The sequence below is a fragment of the Strigops habroptila genome, chromosome 4 (genome assembly GCF_004027225.2).
Source record: "Strigops habroptila isolate Jane chromosome 4, bStrHab1.2.pri, whole genome shotgun sequence".
NCBI classification, from domain to species: domain Eukaryota; kingdom Metazoa; phylum Chordata; class Aves; order Psittaciformes; family Psittacidae; genus Strigops; species Strigops habroptila.
The window spans coordinates 47,790,636-47,810,776 of record NC_046358.1 but is presented as its reverse complement, the minus strand read 5'-3'; the positions used below and the strand labels follow the sequence as shown (position 1 = coordinate 47,810,776).

Sequence of the window (20,141 nt, the reverse complement as noted above, 5' to 3'; positions counted from 1 at the left end):
GCTACAAAGATATCATGAGCTACTATCACGAGGAGAGAGGTACCACTTCTTTAATCTGAACTGGTAAAAGAGTTCAGCTTAAAGAACTGGTTCCCTGTGATCTTATTCTAACAGTAGGTTCTTGCTATTTAACACCCAAAAGAAATCCAGAGCCATTCGGTGTATTGCAAACATGCAATAAAATCTGCACCACGCCTGTTCTTAATGCTTTCTTTGTTCATTACAGTGTATTCAGAAGACTGAAAAGGAAATTAAAAGGTCACTCACATACATGAGCTATTTCTGTTCCAGAAAATGCCAATAATTTGGCTCAGAAGCAAGAGTCAAAGAGCAAGACTGCTTGGAAACAGGCTTCCCTCAAATTCTTATCAGTAAATATTTAACTCCCTTTTTATTCTTTTATAGCTAGTCACTGACATCAGCTTGATACTTTATAAATTTATAAAACCAGATTTATGAAAGGAGCAAAGACTAAGACTTTCCTTGCCAATGGCCCCCCTCTCCAGTTCCCAGCTCTTTCCCTCCTCTCCAAGTCCTCTGCTTTCATTTTTCTCTCGTTACTTCTTAAGATTACCACCACACCTCCTTACCCTCTCTGCACACACTCCAGTTCACGCTTCACAAGCAAGGGCGAGCCCTCCCTCTCCCACAGTTGCTTGTGCTATTTCCTCAGCTGAACTCATTAACAATGTCTCCAGGACTTCCCATGACTGCAGAAACCGCCCCGGGCATATAGGAATGAGTTTGTAAGGTTTTGAGGGCAGTTACTTTGTGCATTTTGCAAAGGTCCTGTGCGGCTGCAGCATTAGCAGTCTAACGAGACTTGTGCAGGCACACACCCCCTCCACAAGGGCTGAGCTATAGGCTCATTTTGGAGCTCAGCGCAGAGGTGAACTGCACACTGGTAATGGAGGCTATGTTTCTTCATGTAAGGGAATATCATCACACCACAGATAACCTGCATCAGGCTTCCTTAAAACACTGTAAATGGGAACACAGGAATCTCCTGCTCCAGGGAAAGAGGAGCAAACTGACTCCTCTCCCATGCCAGATGTATGTTCAGAAAGTGTGTGGCTTTTGTGGTGATGGTTTGGTTTTGCTTTTTTGGGGGGATAGAATGGGGGGGCCTCTGGAGGACTTCTTTTGTTAACAGTTCCCCAGTTTAGTCATAGAATCATAGAACAGTTAGGGTTGGAAATGCCTCCTTGTGTGACAGAACCTGTGCACCCCTCCTTGGCTGAGATCAAGAGCTGTGGCTGGACATACCTTCCAAAGCTTGATACTAGGCCAAAGCATGCCTGCAGCACGGACTACAATGGCAATAGGGAGGATACTGAGACCAGTAGGACAGAGAACATGGGTTTACTACATAATATCTCCAGTCATCTGTAACACTGATGTTGTCCATCAGAGCTTATGCTTCTTTTTTTTGCCCACCCCCTCATTTTTTGTTGTTTAAAGGATGTACATTCTGGCCGTACCAGTAAGACTGTAGTTACTTTTGTAATACAAACAAGACCCTTAAGAAGAGATCCCTGTCTTTTCTTGAAGTCCTAGCATTTATCTGGCCTTTTCTTGCATTTTACCATCCCCGGTGCAGCTGTTTGCTCTTTTGATTAGGACAAAGATGAAATTGCTGCCTCCTTGCATCCTTTTAACTGTCCCAAGCGGGATTCTCAGGAAACCAGAGCCTGCTCCCAAACATGGCTATCAGCAGGCTTCACTCCTGTGGGTTTTGTCTTCTATTAAGGAAGGCATTAAAATTTTAGAGCAATCTATCATAACTGAATAACTCTATCATTAATCCCAGTGCCCTCAAATGCTCCCTTCCTCCTTCAGACAAGGAGTCCTCTAGGTTTCCATCTCATACATGAGCAGATGCTAAAACAGTGTGGCCCAAGGAGCCACACCAAGTTTGGAACTACCTGCAAACTACAGTATTTCGCAGTTAAAGCTGCCTGCAAGACCACCTTATCTCACTGAACGTAGCAGCCACATGACCTCACGTGCTAAGCAGCACTGTACAAACACACCATCACAGGTGACTTACAGCCCAAACAGAAAACAGACAGCCCAAGAGCACCCAGACACACGTCTTTCAAAGATTACTAGTGATTTCTGAGCACAGATGGAAAGGGCAGCTTGGTAGAACAGCTTCAGCGCATGGTCTGAGGCAAACCCCTCAGGCCCTGAGACAAACACCTCCTCTACCTCTGCTTCCTTCACTAGAAAGACAGAATCCCTCCTCTAGAGGCTCATGTTTTCCTGAAAAGGGAATTGAGCCATGCACTGCAATAAGCCTTTCTGAGTAAAGCAAGAGACAACACATCAACAGATTGCTCACAAGACCTGTGCTAGTGCCTCCTCTCAGTATCGCATTAACCAGTGAGCACAAACACCCACACGCACGCTTTGAACTGCTCCACAGTCCTTCGTATGTGCAGAAAGTTGGTACTTGCAGTCTCTCAAGAAGGGAGGACAAAGCTAGTATTTGATTTTTACCTTAATCAATCCCATCAATGTATACTCACTGAACTATGGAAAAGTTTTTCTTGTTAAACCAAGGCAGCTTCCTTGATATTAACAAAAAATCCTCAACCCCATTCCAGAAATCATAAATTTCTACCACCACATTCTTCTGACACCCTCCTTAGTAAATACATCAATACTGATACACACTTATCTTTACACAGAAGAGTAGCACACAGGGTCCCTGGTCAGGGGAAAAAAAGAAACGTTGACCACAAGATTTACAGGCACAGAAGAAGGAGCTGTCTTCATCTACACCCAGACAAGAAGCCCTCAGAAGTGCTCAGTTCATAACCTTGCTGGTTCCAGCTGCACGTGCAATAAAGTACACACAAGTCAGCGCAGGACCGCAGGCTCAGCCAGCCTCTGATACTGCCTTAGGGCAACAGATCTCCAGTGGCAGAGCAATGTGCCCCTTCCCACATGAGCATTCCTAGGAATACATGAAATTATATTTATGAAGAACTGAGTCATTTTCAACAGCAAGGACTGAAGTTTCTTTTAGTGTTGTGTCAAGTGCTTCATACCCCATGCAAAGACACAACAGGTAAAAACTGTGGGTGCAATCCTCCAATTCCGGTATCCAGACTGTGGGATGTCATGGTCTATCTGGCACTCAGGCATTTGCCTGCTGCAGCCCGCCACTGCTAAACTGGAACAGCAGCTCATGAGTACACAAGCGGTCAAACAACTACCCTGGCAGGGAGAATATATATAGAAAACAATCACTTATGTGCAAAAAAGTCCCCATTTTCTCTCACTAGAACAACACTGCTCTGGGATACAAACTGATGAAGATTTGCAAAGAAATTGCATTCGCTAGCAAAACCAAACCAAATTACCACAAAGAAGGTGGGGTGGAACATCCTGTTTTATGTTTAAGAACAAAGTACAGAGAACATAACTAAGAGCAAAACAGATGGAGAAACTACTCAGCTGAGCATACTGATCCAGAACACAGGATTCAATTACCACTTATACACACATAAACACATCAGATCCACAATCCAAGCAACATTTCATGCAGACCCTGTGTTATTTGTAAATACACATTTAGAAATTCAGAGCAATAACCTGAAACACTGGAGCTGAAAAATATTACAGTCCATTGCAGACAGGATTGAAAACAAAGAGAATTTGTGTAACAAAGCAAAACACAGCAAGAGAGGAACATCTGCTACTTTTACCAGGAATACCATATGGTTGGTAGCTAAAGTAGGGAGAATGAGTTCATTCATATTTAAAAGCAAAAGTAATAGGTCACTCCTTCCAAGATAAGAGAGGAAAATGCCTGTTTCCCTTCCCCCATTCCAGCCCCATCATTCCCAATCCAGATTCGGCTTTCTGAAGAACCAGTGCTGCCAGTATTCTGGCCCAGTCAGTCAAGCTCAGAGTACTTTTCATGAAAGAATGCCAGAATTAGGAGGATGAGAACACTCCTGTAGGAGTTTTGCTTAGCCCTAACAAAAGACTGGTTTATCCACAGTCCAGTCAGAGCTTCAATACTGGAAGACCAGTTTTGTTGCCACCAGATTACTGTAACGCTCTGGAGCTGTGAGGTATTTGGCAGCAGTAAGCATGGTTAGCACAGTAAATCTCAACTGCTATCGAGAGGCCATCCTCATTTCCCTAAAAGCACTGCACAAAACTGCAACTAACACAGTTGGTTCAGATCAGAGCACCCAAGAACACGTCTTTCTTCAACAAATGTGCGGCAAGTACATGGCAGCAATGCTTTATAGTATTTTGCAGAACACAGGCACAGTAGCTGAGAAAGCTTCTAATTCAGCAGTTCTACGCCACATACAGGTCTGCCACACGGCAGTTATAAGGCAAGAGGGACAATCTGAACACATCTACGTTATCTCTTTAAAAACCCCAGATCAATAAGGTCTTTTTCTATTTGAGCACCTAGTGCTCAAACGGTGAGTATCATTTAGTTGTGAAAGTCTTGTGCAGGGAGATAAGACCGCTGGCACTAGCAAAATCCCTCAATAGCTGTCAAAATATAGCACACAAGTTAATTCACTTATTGTAAAAATACCTCACTCCCAACAAGGGACTACCATATTTGCCAGTGTTTTTCTTCCCAAATCTGAATCCACACTTGCTCTCTGAAATTCAAGTATTCGCTTTATCAATTGAGTTTTCGTTGCAAGAGACTGCTAGCAAAAAGGATTAGAAGGATTTTACAGCAATGCTCAGCAGCCTAAGCCACAAAGAGAACACAGTATAAAAGCCTACTCTGACAATCAAGAGCCAGGAATAAATGAAATGGAAAATGACAGGCCAGATTAACTAGTGCCAGCATTGTTTCCCAGATCCATCCAGGTCACAACATGTCCCTGTCTATCCCCTCCATCCCTTTAAAACACTCCAGTCCAAGTCCAGCTACATTACTGCCCCGACCCACACATCTCGCTTTGCATTCACTTTCTGCTCATGGAAGGGAATTCAGGCAAGAAACCCAGAGATGAGCACTCCTACACACAGAGCAATCCACAAGTGTCTCCAGCAGAGCCAAGCATTTGCTTACAGGGAGACAAAAAGGCAGAGTCTCCCAGGTACCTGGTGTATAGTTCTCATGTGGAGTTCAAGTCCCCTGCTAAGACAGCAAGGCTTTTTCAGCCTCCTCACAAGCAGTAAGAAGAAAAGGAGTGCACCACGGAAGAGACACAGACAACAATTGTCTGATTAACACCCTCATAGGCAGAAAGTGCTAGCAGGAAAAAGAAATGAGATATCTGCATTTTAGCTATTGCCAGGCTAAGTATTTACTGAGAGAGGAGGCTAGCAGTCTCATCTTAGGACCAGGAGCTTCATCTTTATGCTCATAAAAGGCAGCTTTTGATGCTAAGTTTGTAGAATGAAGTCTCATTTTCTCCCATGTTTTGCCCTCCTTCAGTTACTGATGGTCCTACTATAAAAGGATACATTTCACACCAGACGGCAGCAGAAACAGTGCACTCATGTGGTGTAGCAATCTTGTGTGGAAGCTGAAAGCTGGATGCAGGCTTCTGTATTTAAAGGCTTCTGCAACTCAGGCTTTTCTGCACACAGCTGATGTTATTCTTACTTAAAATTTTCCATGCCACCAGAAGTTACTCCCAAACAATTTCTAGCAAGATGTATAGTCTACCTTTCTTCCAAGTGAAAAGGAAGACTTACTGCCAGCAAAAGCATCACATAATTAAATGAATTTTCAGACACGGGGGGCAATCAATAGCCTTGGAAATCAGAAAGGTTGTAGCATAGCTTTAAGCAAGCCAAAGGCTACTGGGAGAGATTAAATATGGACTTCCCTATAAACATTTCTAGGCTCTTTTTTTGTCTAGTATCATTAATTCTGCTTGTGCCTAACAGTGATCAAACCACCTTCTTACTGTTTTCAGGAAAGGCAGATTTTTGTGGAGACAAAAAAAGAATCCATTTGTTTTTCATGTGTGGAACTTGGGACCGCCTGTCCATTTTAGGGTGACCTGAATCCAGACCTGGGAATGGTGTCCCCTTTGCTCTGGAGGGCACAAAGCAATGGAAGCCTGAAAAGAAGCCACCAGTTGTGTGGGTGACCCCAAAGCAAGCACACAGGACTGCAGGAAGTGGCAGTGGCCAAAATGACTCTGCATGTGGCACCTGTCCTCTGCCAAGGGTAAAGAGGCCGAGGGCAAAAGGCTGGTATTTCACAGGGCTGACAAAAAAAAAAAATAAAAATATGTCTTTCACATTGTCTTTTCCCAAGTCTGCCTTCTCAGCTCTGTAGTCCCAACATTAAACTTCATTAGCAAGGAGAGCTATGATTACTTCCGGCTTACAAGCAGTTAAGCTTTGCCTCAAAAGTCTCACTTTGATCCTCATATTTGTCATCTATCCAGTAATTAAAGGATTTATTTTTTTCTTCTGTAAATTAAAAGGAGCTTCAGGTATTAAGAGATGGCCCCAAGCTGCTCTGCCATGATCTGAACTTTAGACTCATGATAGCTCGGTTGCTCATTACCTCAAGAACCACAAGGAAAAACAGGGGCACAGCCAAGCCTCCAAACCTGGAAGGACCAGATTTATCCTGCGAGATATCAAAATGACCATACCTATGTCAATGAGTGCACTATGATCTGAAAGGAGAAAGTAACATTTCACCCTCCAATCTTACATGAACAGATGTAGACAATTTTTTCAGACAAAGGCAGGATTTCCCAGTTAAGCGAGTCCCTTTAAGTAACCACTGCTCATCAGGCATTCACAAACCCCAGAGCAACAGCATTTTTTTTGTTTTGTTTTCTAAACACCAAGTATTTTCCCACACAACATCCTTGTCTCTAAACTGGAGAAACATCAATTTGATGGATGAATCACCCGATGGATAAAGAATTGGCTGGATGGCCGCATGTAGAGTTGCAGTCAACGGGCTCAATGTCCAGTTGGAGATCAGTAACGAGCGGTGTCCCTCAGGGGTCAGTGTTGGGACCGATCATGTTCAACATCTTTGTCAGCAACAAGGACAGTGGGATCGAGTGCACCCTCTGCAAGTTTGCCAATGACACCAAGCTGTGTGGTTCGGTTGATACGCTGGAGGGAAGGGATGCCATCCAGAGGGACCTTGACACACTTGAGAGGTGTGCAGTTCTGGTGTCCTCAGCATAAGAAGGACATGGAGCTGTTGGAGCAAGTCCAGAGGAGGGCCACAAGGGTGATAAGGGGGCTGGAGCACCTCCCATATGAAGACAGGCTGAGAAAGTTGGGGCTGTTCAGCCTGGAGAAGGGAAATTGCGTGGAGACCTCATAGCAGCCTTCCAGTATCTGAAGGTGGGCCTACAGGGATGCTGGGGAGGGACTCTTCATCAGGGACTGTAGTGACAGGACAAGGGAGTTTAAATGAGTTTAAACTTAAACAGGGGAAGTTTGGGTTAGATATAAGGAAGAAGTTCTTTACTATGAGGGTGGTGAGGCACTGGAACAGGATGCCCAAAGATGTTGTGAATGCTCCATCCGTGGCAGTGTTCAAGGCCAGGTTGGACAGAGTCTTGGGCAACATGGTCTAGTGTGAGGCATCCCTGCCCATGGCAGGGGGGTTGGAACTAGATGATCTTAAGGTCCCTTCCAACCTGAACCATTCTATGATTCTATTTCAGCTCTCCTGTCCAATGAAGTACATCCATTTGATGATGCAAAAGCAGGTAAGGCTCAAGTGCTACTACTTAAGAGATGCTTAAATTCACCTTCCTCCAGAACAAAGACAAATACCTCAAACTTAGGTATTTGGTATCTCAAGACAAAAAAAAAAAAAAAAAAAAAAAAAAAAAAAAAACACACACACAAAAAAAAAAAAAAAAACCCAAACAAAAAAAACCCCACAACACCAACAAAACCCCAAACAAACGAAAACCAAACACACACAAAAAACAAACAAAAAAAAAACCCCACAACAAAAAAACCCAAAAAAAACCCCACCCCCCACAGGACAAAGTATCTTGAGTTGTTGTTCAACAGACAATCGTACAAATCTTCCTCTGTGGCATAGCTATCACTCCATGTTTGCATTCTAGATAAACTGAGTGTTTTATTTGATGCCTACTACAGCAAAACATGTTCTTCCACAGCCTGCAACACCATGAGGAGCAAGGCACTCCAGAGACCACCACTGGCTCAGCAGCAGCAGAGACCCCTATCTGCTTCTTTCTACCTTAACATTTTCCACCCATGAACAGCATTTCTGCATTAAGACTGTTCTTCTTTCCAGGCCAGGTAACAGCCCTGTATTCCCAAGTTTGGCAATTATCTGAGACTGAATGACTAAATGAATAAAAGACTCCTGTGTCCAGCTACAGGAATGCCAATGCCTGCCACCCCGCCCCGTGCAGTACATAAACTCTGGTCCTCCCCACACACGTAGAAGGTCACTACCTCCCCATGTGCCAGGTGTGGCTGGCACAACCCTGCACCACCAGCTGAAAGCTTGGCAACCTTACAGGCACACACTGGGAAAACCACAACATAATGAAGTCACACACCGCAGTACCAAGGCATGCGGCAGCCACGCATTACGCCCTATTACACTGGAAATGGTCATTAAATGTGGAAGTAAATCCACATACCATTTTTACTCAATGAGTTTTGCTTCTGTACTTTAGCTGTTCTTGTTCCAGAAGACAGCAAAGAAGCTCATCCTATGTTACAGAGGGTTACCTATAAAACACAGCCAAGTGCAAGTCTCACCCCAGCAGTATCTCCTTCAGAGAAGTACCAAGGAAAAATAATGGGGTTTAAGCTTTTAATACCAAAATAAACTTGACTGAATTTACTTAAAACTTCTTTTGCCAAACACAGCCTAAAGGCAAAAACCTATGGCCAAATAATAACACCCATACCCCCATGGTGTACAATCAACAGCATGAGGAACTGCAGTGGTGTTTGAAAACATGATGTTTATATAGATGGAAATGTTTTATCTGTTCTTAGACATGTATGTCCTGAATACATGCTTTCATCAGAGGATGAAGGAGGGTAGGAAGGAAGGGAGAGAAGTTGTCACATCCAGACGAGCAAAGATGTTTCTACTTGATACAAGACAAGAACTCAAGGCAAGAAATCCTCCTTCTTCCTGTGTTAAACACAACAGCTTCTCTTGAGAAGACACCTACAACCTCTTACCATTTATTCCTGGATCTATATTCTACAGAGACAGAAATAATAATAAAGGGCCTTATAGCCCAGACCCCAGCAGCCAGCTGAGTATCATCTAAACATGTGGATTTCAGAGAAGCCTTTCCCACCCTCTTTTGAGCCTCCTGTTGTTCTCTGGCCAGTAGCAGTGATTTCACTCATGGGGAACCAAGCTCAGCGTTTCCCTTGAGGAAAGATCTCATGAGGGACACTCACCTACTACGTACAGCCTAAATCATCATGTAAGGCATCCAGACCCACTGCTTGTATCCAGACCTACACAATCTGAATGTCTGCTCCAAGCAGGAAGTTGGGTCTATAGTAGCTCCGGAGGTCCAACCATTATCGTTCTGACTTTTCACAACCAAAATTAATTCTTTCTCACCAGGAAGCTAAGCGACATTGTCTTTTCCAAGAAGCAGTTCCTGGACACCTGAAGACTAGGAGATTGTTGGCAAGGTTTGTTTCCCAAGAATACTCAGATGATCATCTTTCTAAGAGCAGCTTCACATAAAAGAAACAGGCTAGTTCAGTTTTAAAGAGTTACATTTTTACGTGCTTTTTATTTCCCTACCTTCCTCCATTGCATGTTACTGGCCTTTAACTGTGATTTGTTAATCACAGTTAAAGAGAGCATTGGCTAGCAAACTATAGATTACATTTTGGTTACAGAGACATAGTGAGGGAACTGATCTACCCTCAAAAATTCCAAGCATATTGATATGCAAAAATTCACATGCAAAACAAGCTCATCTAGCCTGCTGCTCCATTTCCTGCAGATGCTAGAGGCTTTGATAGGCAGGAAGCAGGTAGAGAAGCCCAGGCAACAACTACACCCCATTCATGGCACTATGCAAAGCTTGCATTAACACTGCCTACGCTAATCACCTCTTAACCTCACTTGTTTTTCTTCTGAGAAGCTAATAGAGCCTCAGCCACTGGAGCTGTCAGTCTGTTCTCGCTGGCAGTGTAATTTAAATACCTTTCTCAACTTCCAATTCCTTGGTAGCAGGCACAGTGTCACACTCACCAAGGGATTTTACATACCCTGTTTGCAATATTCTTATTTTCCTTCCCTTCCCCAAAAAAGGGAGAGGATCTCTGCACCAGTCTTTCAAACATCAGGTACAGAGGTTGTTACAGCCATCACTCTCACAGTGCAAGTCTGAAAGAACTCTGAATTCATGTGCTCATCCCACTATAACTAGTGAGTTAAGCCAGCTTCAAAGAGCCTGCTTAAAATATCTTCCTGGCTCCTCCTTAACCTCACGTATCTCCCAAAATTTGCTTCCGCTTGAAAAACAGGCTGCCTTCTACACTTATAACAAATTCTACCATCACCAGTGCAGTATTTTTGGCTTCACAGGCAAAAAGGAGACAGAGAAAATCTCAAAGACAAGAAAGGCTAAGATAATCATGAGTCCCAGAAGAAAAAAAAAAAAGTCTAGGTAGAATATACTGATTTTACATCCAATATTGATCTTCACAGCTTGGAAGATAAAAATAAAAGTGCTCCGCATTCTTTACTATATTCATCCTATAAAATCCACCACTTGTGGGAATTAAATGAGGTGCTGAAAGGGAAGAAAATGTTGCCTTGAACTTCTCTGAGCAACTGGTGAGCGCCCACTACATCTTTATAGAATGTAAGATACGCACATGCCCTTGTTAAGACTTGGCTAAGCTGAATAATCTCTCTCAACAGTTCCAAGTACTACTTTAAGCAGAAAAAGGGTGCAAAATTCCCCTGAGTACTGGGAATCTGTTAAACAGTTGGCATAAAAAAGGAAAAAAAAAAAAAAAAAAAATCAATGTATGCTTGAAACAGCAGGAGTCAGTTATGCAGCAGTTAAATGCACAATGCAGGAGGACTATAAAAATCCAGCTTGCTTTAGCAAATATGGTTGCATGCCACCAAATACTTCGGGGGAAAAACATAAAAACCTTATCACATATCTCAAATTCAGCAAGGCTTGTCTGGAACAATGCTTGGAGAGGCTGCAGCACGTGCATCATTCCGAAAGAAGCAGTATTTCTAACTCAAGTCTTCCTCTTTAGTCAGCATTAGTATACTCACCGTTGGAGACAGTGGAAAAGACCAGTCACAGGTACACAGATCAACCAAGACAATAGAAATCAACTTACAAGGAGCAACCAGAACTACTTTCTCAGCCATGCTTCCAGAGGTCAGAAGCACATTAGTGCCAACTGTTAACATTCAGTGGCTCAAATGCTTCAAATATTCCAACTTCAGTGCTCAGGCCCTTTCAAAAGTCTTGTAAGTACAATACACATCTCCTTTCCCACCTCCTTGTGCTGCCTCACACTTTATGCAGAGCAGCTTGGTTTTAGCTAATAAACAAACAAATAAATACCACCAATAAAAACACACCTAAATCCTTCCAAAGACTCTAGGTGTTTCTTGTGAATCATTTAAAACACAAAATGGAGGCACTGACAGATTTCAACCTATTCTGCAACAGGCCTATCTTCAGGTGATGTACCTCTCAAACAGAAGATAAGCTGTAGCCAGGTTTTTACTTCACTGAGTATTTTACATTGATGAGTTCACCCCAGGCTCTCACTGCCATGAAACTGTCCCTCCACCAACAGAGGCGAGTCCTTGCCCCAAAAGTAAGCTACATATCAATAGCTCTGATGCCTATTACAAATAGCTGTCTTTTCTTGGGATTCTTGAAACGGATTTGCTGAACTGCTGGAGAAAACTGCTTTGTGTTAGGAACTGCAAAGCCCTTCCTGTTGGAAAGGTAAAGAGAAGAGAGGATTTCAGCAAGTGAGATAGTAGACCAGCTATACTGCCAATTTCCTTCAACAGCCACAGCAAGGACATTAGCAACACGCATTCCTCCAGGCACACTTTCCTTTTCACCTAAGGACACATCCTCATACAGAAGTACCTCAATCTATACATCCCATGTGAGGACACTTTGCCTCACTGCAACTCCTGTTTAAGGAACATAAGGTCAGAGCCTGATCCTCTCCTACAGTCAGAGGGGAAATAGCACCCAGAGGTCGTGCTGCATTCCAACGTGCCACTCCAAGATTAGGCGAGATACGGGATAACCAGCTAGTTTGACCCAAGCACTCCCCAAAATGCTAAGCTCTACCTGTAAACACAACTGGCTTTTAAGGTTACAGAGCTGGAGAGGAATCAGTCAGGGAGCACAGGGTTATGCAGGGTAATCTTCCCATTCTCATACACAGCAAGTTGTTTGTCACATTGAAAGTCAAAGAGCCTTTTTGTAATGTGTTCGTTGATGACTAAAACATGCTAATTAAAAAAAATAGCTTCATATGGGATAAATACAGATGAAAAACCACAATCAAGAAGTGTCAGTTCCACAAAATGTTGGGGGGGAAGTGAGGAGGAGGTGGGAAGAGGCAACTGACACAGGTTAAATGGAACAAAATACTGTCTTCATGATGTGGTGGCTGCTGAAAACCAGTCTTCCTTCCTCTCAATCGGAGATTAAACCAGAGAATCACAAGGGTTAAGCTGTCCCTCGAGTTACCTTAAAATAAGCACCAAAAAACCCACTAAAAATCCAGCATGCTCTCATCTAGAATTCAAACTCTCAGTTCATACATAAAGAAACAGGCAGAGGAAGTCCCCTCTGGCCTCCTATCAGTGGAGCAGAAAAAAAAGATCTGGGGAGAAAAACATATCGATTTTGAATATTATGTACTGTTTCCTTAATTTTTAATACCAAGAAGTCTTGTATGCCCCTGGAGTTTCATGCTACATTACCACTTAAAAAGGAGAGACTAACCTGGAAAAAAAAAAAGGTCAAAATATACACAAAGGAGAAACCCTGATATGTATGAAGGGATGCAGGTGAACACTGGCTGACCCCAGAGCAGACACCACTCTTAAAAGCACTTGGATTTTAGGCTTTCCATGTTACAAATGGTTCAAGCAGACAAGGGGGAACAGACAAGAAAGCACAGGTTAGAGTGCTTTCAAGGCCTTATGGGAAGCTTTGCACAGGAGCTGTTCAGAAATGCTTCTGCCATCTTCCTCTGTTCCCACTTCGCAGGATAAAAATAATGGGGGAGAGGAATCCTGTATTCTGTACTGCAACTTAGCTTCAGACTCTCTCTCTCACACACACCATTTCAGGATAATTGTTTCATAAACCATGAGCAGGATGTTCAAAAGTGATAGAATATGAATAACTAAGTACAGGGCACTCATTTGCAGGAAGTGCCCTGCATACACCAATTGAGAGTAAAGAAAAGATAAAACCAACAGCACACACGCCTTCCAGTTTTTATGTTCAGGTCATAAAAGCAATCACCACCCTGAAAATGAGCATTTCCTGGGATTTAACAACTGTTGGGTTAATAGTGCTAGGCAAAAGCGATTATGCCTAGCCCATAATTTTACCCACGTAAAATGTGTCACAATGCATCTGTTAGTAATGTCTCTTCAGGATACTGTCAACAGAATCGACCTTAAAAAACAACTGCTGTTTGGAAGCGCTGACAAACCCCTTCACACAGCTAATGCTTCCACGCAGGTCCGCATCAGTGAGCTGCTGGACTATCTTTGCACTGTGCTCTGCATAGTCACTAACAAAAAAGCATTTGAAATCGGTCTCTTCAGATGGGCATCTTCTGCTGGATCCTTTCTCCCTCTGCCCCAATACCTTTTTGCAGACTTTTTTCAAGCTCACCTTATCTAGACATTATGTCTACATAGCCAAAAACTGTATAGTTTGTAAAAAGATTAGATTTTTATATCATCACCATGGGCCTTTTCCAATTCCACGTAAGGAAAAAGCATTCTCCATCAAAATGAAACACTACAAGAGCATTGCGCTGACATGCAGATGCTAGCTGTACGGACGCACTCAGACAACCTCTGTCTTCTAGGGAAGATCTTTAACTTGTCTAAATCCCTTCTATCCTTCTGTTCTGTACTGACACTAAACAGGGTCTCCAACCACCCTGCAGAGAGAACAGCCCCTAGTGAAAGACTGCAAACTCGCTTACAAATTCACCAGAAGGCCAGCTCAGCCAGACTCAGGACAGATTATCCATGGAGGATTGCGACAATCTATCCTCAGAGAACACTATCACAAACCAAATGACGATAGTAGGAGACCTGCTTTTAGAAGCACAAGGATGAGCTTCTCATCAGCTTTGTACTGCTAAGGAAAGGCTGAAGAGGCTAACTCGGTACATTTCTCCCCTTCCCTTTTTGATCTGCAAGACATTATTAACAGCTTTTTCTGATGCGATCATTTCACATCAGACCTAACCAATATCTTCACCACCACCCTTTCCCCACAGCCACAAATAAGTTTACAGTTTTAACGGGCTTTTTTTTTTTTTTTTTTGTGTGTGTGTGTGTATTATATTACATGCAAAGTCATATCTCACTTTGTACCTAGACTTCAAGTGCCTCTCTCTACTGCTGTGCAGCTCATCTTTAGACTGGGAGCAGATCATTGGCGTAAACCAAAACAATGTATAGGTAGCATACACATTCATCCTAGAAAACTTCCAGAGCTCTTTGGACTAGTGATCAGAAGTTAATCTCTTCAAGAGTATTAAAAAGCATTTGAGAAACAATATTTGCCTGCTCTGGCTAAGGAAGGAGGAAAGAAAAGACAGAAGGAAAAATACCTCTTAAGTTTCAGCTACATGCTGACTTGCATTCTTTCAGTCACATGTCCCAACATGTAACAAAAGATGCCAATACATTCAAGTCCAATGTGTCTCGCATCAACAAAAAGTTATTTATTTAATGATATAAAAATACACACACATTCACCAAGATACCTATTTAACTGAAGTGTACAGATATCACTCAAAATCTCAAAAGATTTAAATGAGCACTCCTAACGAGATCCCCTCAAAACTCAAACCCGTGCACTCTAGCAGTTGCAGGAAACAAGGACAACAGGCCAGCACAGCAAGAAGAGTGGTAGCAAAGGAGCTTAATGCCTTATGGCTGCTAGAGGGATCTGAGGGGAAGAGAGTGTAGTCAGAGGAATTATCCCTATCCTAATTAGCATCAGAACAAAGGCTCACATTAGTTCGTCAGCACTAGGACTCCCCTAGAGCACTGGATAATAACCTTGTTGAAAGCATTAGAGAGATTTCCTCCCCACCCCCAATCTACATCCCTTCTCTAAAGGGGGATAAAAGGGTGAGGTCCGAAAAACAGGTTTAGCTCTCTGGAAGACATATCCAGGTAGTTTCTTACCACTAAAGCAAAAAATACAAGCAAGATCCTTCTGTGACAGGTTTTCAAAGGTAACATTTGGGAGCAGGTACAGGGTTGGGGGAGGGAGGAATCAAAACAAAACCATTTTCTGTTCAAGAGAAAAGTTCAGACAGTGCAGATGGCTTATCATGCATGCTGAATTCTGGAAGACAAGAGTGCAACAGTTTCTACAGCAAAATCAGGGAGTGGTAAGGGATCAAAGAACACGAGGTAAAAAACAGCTTGTGGTATCCAAACGCCACAAAAAAATAGGTTAAGCGAGGTGCCGGGAAAAATGAAAAGGCATGGCTACAAAAGAGTCAGACCCTAACAACATTTTAGAACACCAGCTTTCAAAACAGGAAGTAACGTTAACAGCAAGTGGCTGTCTCGCTGCAGAAGGAGAACATGGAAGACAGCACATTCTGACTTTAATCTACAGGAAAGTCAGGGCATTTGGACGAAATGCAGGTTTAAAACAGTCAGGAAAGCATTAGCTTTCATCTTACCCGGTGTTGAGACAAGCTGGCATACAATGGTTGTCAAGTTAGTATGATTAAAGTGATGATTCAGTGACGATAGGTTGATTCACACACCTAGGAAAACACAAAAAAATTAAGTATTAGCTGTGAATACATAGGGGATAAGAATGGCACTCTGTCATGTTAAAGAGCCACGCAGCTGAAAGGTAGAAGCAGCTCCATAATGTTTTTAGGACACAGCTATGCTTCAGATACAGACATTACCCACAAAATTCAGATCTGGGTTTGAGATATACTGCACAAGTTCCTATAAAATAAAGAATACTCAAAACTACTCAAGAAGAGAACAGACCACAGTTTCAAGCACAGCAGAGTGTTACTGAAAACATTTTTCAGCACCACTCAAGCTCTGTAAATTCTTTTTTTCAATGGGATAGAAACTTCTGAGATGCTACCCAAAATGATGCAGTTCTAATACGTGTAAGTCCAGCCATCAGATACACACATGCACTTCTACAAATAAAAATCTAGTGATCACAAAACCAAATATTGCATACTTTCAAACACAAGAGAATGGAAATTTACTTCTACAGTGCTAAAAGAACCACAAGTATGTTTTATTGTACCTTATCCCCACACAGCCTTTTTATTCAGCATTAATACCAAGAATTCCAAGACTTAATAAGAAAATATGGTTATTAATAAGGTAACCTTCTCGACTTCGGAAAGCACAGCAACCGAGAACTGGGCAAACTGGTCATCCAAAAGTGAAAGTAAAAGCTGTGCAGCTGAAAGGAATTTTTGTCTAGCCTGCTTAAAGATCTCCTTTGTTGTTAAACATTTCATTGTCACACTTAAATGTCAGCTTTTTGAGTCTCAGAAGTGTGCAAGCCCTGCAAGACAGCACACCAGAAACAGACTTGAGATGGAAGTTCTCACAGCTAATTAAATTAGAAGTAAACCTAGCAACTCCTCTTTGTGTCTCTCATTCAACTTAAATAACCATAAACTTCACAAAAGAGACAACCCCTGATCATACCACCCTGCTCCCCATACCCATGAAGTGGTTTTTAATGGATCTCTGATAGCAGCCTTGTATTGTTTTAGACTCTGGTCACAAAGCCAGGGCAAAGCCTGCGATGAATTTCCAGCATATTTTTGTTGCACACCACAGAACCAGTTTGCAGCATTTCATGATCACATAGCTCTTTACATTAATGCTTTAGTTTTATAAAGATGTACTACTACATTGTCCTAAGGGGAAAACAGGAGCCTCCCTATCCTGAAGCAAGCAGCATGCCCTTTTTGGACTTTCAAAAGGAGTGAGGGGCCCTCAGAGAGGAGCTGGGTTTAAAGCTTTCGGGATGAACCTACGTGTGGCCACTAGGTCACCAGTGGCATATGTGGTGGCAGGTGGAGAAGCAAAGCTTTCATACCCTCTGAGCAATGCTCTGCAATTTTGACACTTCTCTTGAAAAGCAAAGATGTCAATCACCCTCCCAGGCTGGTGTTTTGTCAGAGAATTGATCCTCCTCAGGCTGTGTACCAACACCATAGGATAACCTATACAGGCTATTCTGGAGGCAGTTGCTGCCTTAGCTTTCAAATATAATGAATGCCCACAGAGCAGAGAATCATGAATTACTGGTAAGTCTTCTTCACTGCACACCAATTTTCTTTTGCCTTTTGGCTTATTAGAGAGCAACATATACACAGTACGCATGTTCACCTTCCCCCCACCCCTCATTTAAAGGGGTTTCAATTAACATTAGAGCACCTTACTATGTCTTACAAATAAAATGCCTTGATCTATATTTTTATGCAGCATAAGAACATCACTCTCAAGCTCATTTACAGAAATTGGGGGGTGGATTTTTTGTTTGGTTTGGGGTTTTTTTCTGGGTTGTTTTTGTTGTTTTGGATTTGTTTTTCTTTAAGAATGATGTATCAAGAGGATTTCCCTCTTAAAACTTACGAGTCCTGCAGAAAGAGATCCAATACTTCAGCATAACTTCTGATCTATCTTCGTCTTCAAACAAGATGCAAACTTGGTTTTGATCAGAGATTCTTTCAATTCCCACTCATTTTACTACAAAATCCCATTAAACCAATGCAGGGAAAAACAAGGAACAGCAGCAAACCACAGCAACATTTAATTACAGGCCAGGAGGAAAATGAGTTGAGGGAAAATGTAAACAGCTTTAAGGTTTTCAAAATGGTTCTGGAGCTTTTAAAGTGTAAGCTAAAGAAGCTATGAACATGTGGAGTACTGAAACTGATTCACTTCTGAGCATGAGGTTGAAATGGTGCACATTTCAGCCTAGCAAAGTTAAAACATCTACAAGGAAGTCATTCCTGTGGCAATTGAGTTCACGCTGCTGAACTGAAAACCATTCTAGTCTATAGCATAAATACAACGCAGTGTTTAATTCTCCACATAAAAGCGAAGCCAGTTTGTCTCTACCCTGCTCTACCAGCTCCAAAAGCTGAACTTTACCTTGCCTGCAAGGTTACTGCTGCAGAGGTGACAACCAACCCATACCACTTAACACCCACCTATACCAGGAAGCACATTTACTACCGGGTAGGCTAGTTGCCAGGGTAGCAGATCTCCTCAGGGAATCACCAAAGTGATATGACACATCAATCCTTTGCACAGTGGAGAAAATTCTCAGTGTACACTCCACTTTCCCACTGCTTCAGTTGTCCTTTTGTCATGAAAGAGGTTGGAGTTTCATACCTCTAACTTCTGGTCCTGCAGCTCTTCGAGAGCGTGAGCTTCTTCAATAAAATGTCTTGAATTATCACAGTTTAAAACAAATAAATAAGCAAACAACAGGCCAGGCTTCCACTAGTCCCTTATAGCATCATAGGCTCAGTCCGAAAATACCCTGTTTGCAGACTACATCACAAAGCCATGCAAGAACACTCAGCTTCCTGTGAGAGCGCACTAACTGCCACTACCCAATAACAAAACTAAAGCATGTGAATGGCAACACACAAAAATGGCTACATACAAAAGTTTGCTTCCTGAAATTTATAGAAGCATTTCCACTGCCTGCTAGCAGAGCCAAAGAAAATACTGTCTGCATAACTACAAAACAGCAAAACCAGGTGAATTACACAGAAGGACTTGCAAAGACAGAGAGCACTTCATGAGTGTCATCTACCTGTCCCTAACTACTACTCTCTGTGCTGGGAGTTAAATTGTTACATCTGAAGTAATTCAATTTGTACCCGGAATAGCTTCTTTACAGAGATTAAACACGTATGATGGCATTTCTAAAGACATGACACTTGTCATGACAACTAGATAAACGTACTTACAGGCTACTGTACTTCTGGCAAAAGGAATCTACCGTAACCAATACCACATTACAAACAAGCATCTTTGCTACATATGGGTTAAGTTTTCCCTTTTCCTGTTTTAGGAAACGCCTTCATGTTTCTATTTACATACTCCTAAAGCAGAATTCAATCCCTGCTGCATCTCCCCCCACCCCCAGAGCCCAGCCCTGCCACTGAAAGATCTCCTCTCTCCCAGCTAAGCCTGATCAGCTGGGATCTGCTGGTTATAGCAGCCAACAAGTGGCTCAGAGGGCAGGGGAGCTGCGAGGAGTCCTTGTACCAAGCAGAGTGCACAACAGGGTGCAGACTGGGAAACGCTGGAGCAAGGCTTCGAAGCTACTGACCTTTCAAGCAGGTATCAGCAGGCAATAGGCTTCTCTGGGAGGATCTCAGGTTAGCAGGAAGAGATGCAACTTTTAAAGAGGGGGTAGAAGACAGCAGTGGCCTGACAGACTTTGGGTGCAGCATCAAACCTTTCTGAACTGACAGAGGCCAGCAACTTACATCTGTTTTCTTATGAAAGCAGAATAAGCAAAAGATGTATTTGGGCGGTATTGCAGTAGATGGCTGTGGTGAGAGCAAGTAACACTGATAAAAAGTAGAAGTGATGCAACAGGAACAGCCGCAGACACAGAAACCCAAGTCTGCAGCTTGAGCTGCACAGCTGAGGAGCTGAGGTTAAGACCATTGCAGACTGCTCTTACTGAGAGCTGAAACCATTCTCCGGGCAGGAATAAAACAGCTGAAAACAATCATGATCACAGGACAGAACTAATCCCATCAAAAATCACTACACCACAGGCAGGACACACGTTTAGTGACTTCAGTAACCACTGCTCGCTGACTCCCCAGGCAGCTCGTGCGCTCAAGCAGCCATTTCAGTCCACCTT

At 42.7% G+C, this 20,141-nt stretch overlaps 1 protein-coding gene across 10 annotated transcripts in view; it reads right to left on the bottom strand.

Annotated features, from left to right (window-relative positions):
• The window catches only part of SUSD6 (sushi domain containing 6), a 95,596-nt gene that overhangs the window by 58,943 nt on the left and 16,512 nt on the right, over positions 1-20,141 (bottom strand). For 7 of the 10 annotated variants that reach the window (XM_030485407.1, XM_030485404.1, XM_030485413.1 and 4 more), the window contains one exon: positions 15,931-16,017. The exons of 1 other annotated variant lie outside the window; for it this stretch is intronic. The gene's annotated coding sequence lies outside the window, so the exon portion shown is untranslated. Of the gene's footprint in view, positions 1-15,930; positions 16,018-16,167; positions 17,288-18,459; positions 18,596-20,141 lie in introns of those variants that run through there. 2 more of the 10 variants (XM_030485403.1, XM_030485409.1) reach the window with 2 other exon arrangements.